This window comes from Oncorhynchus nerka, linkage group LG15 (assembly GCF_034236695.1).
Source record: "Oncorhynchus nerka isolate Pitt River linkage group LG15, Oner_Uvic_2.0, whole genome shotgun sequence".
NCBI classification, from domain to species: domain Eukaryota; kingdom Metazoa; phylum Chordata; class Actinopteri; order Salmoniformes; family Salmonidae; genus Oncorhynchus; species Oncorhynchus nerka.
In genome coordinates, this window is record NC_088410.1 from 29,209,956 (window position 1) to 29,214,471 (window position 4,516).

The 4,516-nt window shown below is 42.5% G+C and overlaps 1 pseudogene; it reads left to right on the plus strand.

Moving 5' to 3' along the window:
* The first annotated feature begins 490 nt into the window (after positions 1–490).
* LOC115142390 (zona pellucida sperm-binding protein 3-like) lies at positions 491–4,010 on the plus strand (annotated as a pseudogene).
* The last annotated feature ends 506 nt before the right edge of the window (positions 4,011–4,516 follow it).

The window sequence follows — 4,516 nt, forward strand, 5'->3', positions numbered from 1 at the left end:
ACCCTACTTAATACCAACATTTCTCCAAGAGTCCACCATCATTGTAAAGCCATAGTTATTTTGTTGCTTTGACAAAATAATTTCTGAAGATTATTAATTTAATGTAATTCATTTGCGTCTGTCCCTAATTTTAAGGTCAACTCTGAACTGAGCTCTCGCTTTCATGTGGTGAAACTATTTATTTTAAATATTTATTTCAGAAGAAACATTTAACAACGTATAGTCCAACTATAGTATAAAAGCAGGTGGGCTGAAACTTACTTTCAATTGCCCCAACCCTGTTGAACATAATAAACGTCCCTTCCCCGTCACATGGCGATTTATGGCTGCTTTAAAATGAAACTGTAATCATATAACTTTTGAAAAACTGGGCCCTGGTGACTGCTGATTGGTTGATTCTGCTACTGATTAAAGTCATCACCAGGTGTTGCAATTACTTGGGTGCTGTAGCTAGTATATAAAACACACAAGCAAATGGTGGTTCTCTCATACACCTTTTTGCTGTTCTGGATTATTGAGAGAGATTTGGTGGTGAATGGCAAGATGGTGGTGAAATTGATGCTTTTGCTCATGAGTTACTACTCTGCTTATGGTTTGCCAGGTAAGGGCTTCCCTTTAGCTGTTGATGACGGAAATGACACTGAGTTTGTGTGGGGTGAGAAGTTGAGGTTTGATGACGACTCTGAACCCAAGGTCAGATCTCAAATCGTGGCCACTCCCATGTTGGAGCATTCTCGTAAACCAGACTATCTGAAGCTACCAGCATACATCCCTATTCGTGCTTCTGAGGACCAAGCGAATGTCTTCAAGCCTGAAGGGAAGTTCAGGCCGCTGCCACTCTCAGTCAAGCACATCCTGTTGCCCACCGCCTCTCCGCCCACCACTCCTCCAGTTCACTCTAAGGTTGAGGTATTTCCTACTCCAACGTGCTGAAGTACGAGCCAGAGGCCATAGGCGGTATTGTGAGGGAGTTGCCATTCTCTGTTCACATCGAATGCCGCTACAATCGGTGAACCACCACTTCATCATGATTTCACATTTGGTGGCTACGTTCCAATGTCCACACTAGCATATCCTATACATGACTCCATACTAGGTAGTATGCTAGTCGATATTATTTGAGTGTCTGACTGCACTAATGGCCATTTTCTACAGGATCCACCACTCTTACAAGTTTGGCTTTCATCCTCGTTTGGCGGGAAAAGTCTTCAAGGCCCTTAGATCCAAGGTTGGCGTCACCCTCATATCTTATGATGGTGAGTTGACTTGACAGATGTCACCTAAATCTGAATGCACTTGCAGTATTGTTTTCTATTAAAGAACTTTAATTCTATCCTTTTTCTTCAGAATCATGGAACAAGCTCACTGGAAATACAACCTATATCATTGGACAACCAATGTACTTTGAGGCCAAAGTTCCCACTATTTCTTTGCATCGGCGGGTGTATATTAACAACTGTTATGTGACTGCTAGCCCCAACTCCACTCTCAAATACACTGTGGTCGACAACTATGGGTAAAACTACTTTGTTACAGAACTACAATTTATCTTAGCCTGGTTTTGTTCATGGTAGTTAATTTCTTGCTTGTTAATTGGCTAGATTCCACAGCTGGGCAGTTTACACAGGCAGCCTAAATCTATTTTGTCCACTAATTGCTTGAAAGACCAATCACATCAAGTCTTTAAACTTATCTGATTGGTCAAATTGCCATTTGATGTAGGAGTACAGAGCTTAGCATGTCTCCCAAAGCTAAAGACATTTCGGTTGGGGAAAATTGATTATTTTCAGGAGTCGGGTAATTGGTTAAGGGAAGAGGATTGGAGGGAGAGGTTGGGTTTGAATTTGACTCTAGCAATAACAGGGAAAGGGGTATGTCGAGGAAGACTGTCAAGTTGAAAGTGGGCCAGATGCCAGTTTGAGTTATGGAGGTGATATATAAAGGTTTGTGAGGAGCATGAGCTTTGCGTTGATGGACATGGTTATGATGATGCATTTTGGTCCAGTGGGACTGATTTTTTTTAGAGGATGGAACCAGGTCTTTTGGCTGACCCAGGGGTGGAAGAGTGTGCTTTTGAGTCGGTGAAGTGGACTTGTTTCTTTAGATCAGAGGGAGCAGGCGCTCTGTGCGCCGCAACTAGTATAGTCTTGCTTTGCGCCACCCCAGAAGTCACTCCCTTCAATGGTGCGCAATGGAAGTTAGATTCCTGTGTGAAGTTTGGTGCGACGCAGACCCAGTGGCGACACGGTGTGTCACTGTCAGCCCTTTTGAGTTGAGTCTTTACCTGACAAGCTCATGTTAGGATGTATCAGTTATCCTGTTGGAGCTTTTGTGGTGAATCCACTGCTGTTTCAGCTGCAACATTTATGGTCATGTCACAGTGTGTAGGAGGGAGATTCCAAGATGTGGATGTGTGCAGAAGGGCATGGGATAGAGGGTTGTGTAGGGTCGTTGGATAAAGTGGTCAACTGTAGGGTGCACATGTTGCTGGGGATCAGAAATGTTTGTTGGCTCGTCAGAGTAGTGCTGAGGGAGTGAAGTAGAGTGGGTCAAGGGAGAGCAATTCTGAGAATTCCTGTGACTGGGATCTGACAGCACAGAGGGATAGGCCAATGACTGACATGTATGCTTCAGTAAGGTGCAGAGGACTAGCACATCGTGTGTAGCATGGTAGTGTCCTGTCCTCTCAGCCCATTGGCCTGGGGAAGGATCAGATGAGGTTAAAGTAGGGTAATATTCAGTGTTTTTGGTTCCTGTTTCGTATCAAAGTGTCATGGGCCTATAATTCAGTTGGGGGTGGTAATGCAATATATTGGATGCCAAGTGCTGTTAAACCTCAACCAAGAGAAATCACAACGGTCTGCCTGTGTAAACAGCCCTAGTGTCTCTTGTAACTCAGTCCCTGGTTTACAAGGCGAGAATAAGAACCAGCGAGTGAACCTTGTCCCGAATTGAAGTGTTAAGTACACGATCTTCTCTTCACTAGATGCATGGTGGATGGCAAGAATACTGTCCAGTCAAAGTTCCTGTCACACACAACCAACAATGCTTTGAGGTTCACCGTCGGAGCTTTCATCTTCCAGGGCCTGGACAATCAGGTCTGACTCACGTGTGAATCTCCAAACAACGTATCATGATGGTTTGCTTCTTTAATACTATAGGCCTACAGTAATGCACCTTAAAGAACGTACATTTATTTTCTTCCAGAAACTCCACTTGCACTGTGAAATAACTACAGGGAATGTCACTCCAACTCCAAGTTTCAAATCCTGCAACTATGACACAAAGACTAAAAAGTAGGTTCACCTGAGTGATTGACTTGAGTTCTGAGGGACTCCTTGCTATGAGGGTTAACTAATATTTCTTGTGATTGTCCTAGGTGGGTGGCACTGTATGGTGAAGCTGCGGTTTGCTCATGCTGTGCCGGCTCTTGTCCTTCTCCTTCTCTACAACCCTCCGGTGAGCATATATATTTTTTATTTTTTTACCTTTATTTTACTAGGCAGGTCAGTTAAGAACAAATTCTTATTTTCAATGACTGCCTAGGAACAGTGGGTTAACTACCTGTTCAGGGGCATAGGCCCGGTTCATGACCAGTCTTGTCTCATTGTCACCAACCCTTTCATCTGAGCGCATTAGAGAATGGGGAATGGGAAGCCATTTTGACGACTTAATGCGGGCATTCATACCACCATTTGACATTATGGTTTGACTGTAATACTGATCTGATAACGCTCTCATAGCTCACGCACAAACTGTGACCAGTCATTTTACGACGATGGCCCATGACGACCATGCTAAAAATAAAACATGGAGCATGGAAACCTTCAACGACGGGGCTACTGAAGGTATTCAGTCCCTCTGCTTAATTCTTAAGAATGTTTCATGTGTTAATATATTATGAGCACAAATTTCTGAAAATGATAGCTTTCTCCCTCATTGTTTTAGGTGCTGTTGGGAGGTTTTGAGCAGTAGACAGTTCTTTTGATAAAATAAACTTTTTAAACTATCATGTGTATTGCGTTCCTTCAAAATGGCTGCAGAGATACAGGCAGAACTGGGTTGAAATATTAAAGTTGATTACTTTCAGACATGCATATTTGGGGATGTTTTATTTGAAGTAGTTGAATATTGGAATGTGTTTGGAAATGCACTTGGAAATTATAGATGTCATTTTAAAATTCCCAAATATATAAATCAAACATATGAACTTAATTTCATGAGCTGAAATGAAAGAACCCAGGAATGTTCCATAAGTACAAAGCTTTGTTCAAGTGTTCACATTTGTTGAAATCCATGTTTGTATTTCTCCTTTGCTAAGATACTCCATCACCCTGGCAGGTGTGGCAAATCAAGAAGCTGATTAAAATGCATGATCATTACACAGGTGGACCTTGTGATGGGCACAAGGCCACTCTTATATGAGCAGTTCTCACACAAGACCACAGATGTCTAAATTGAGGGAGTGTGCAGAATTTTGATTTCACTACCATGAACTGCTGCACATTTTAGAGAA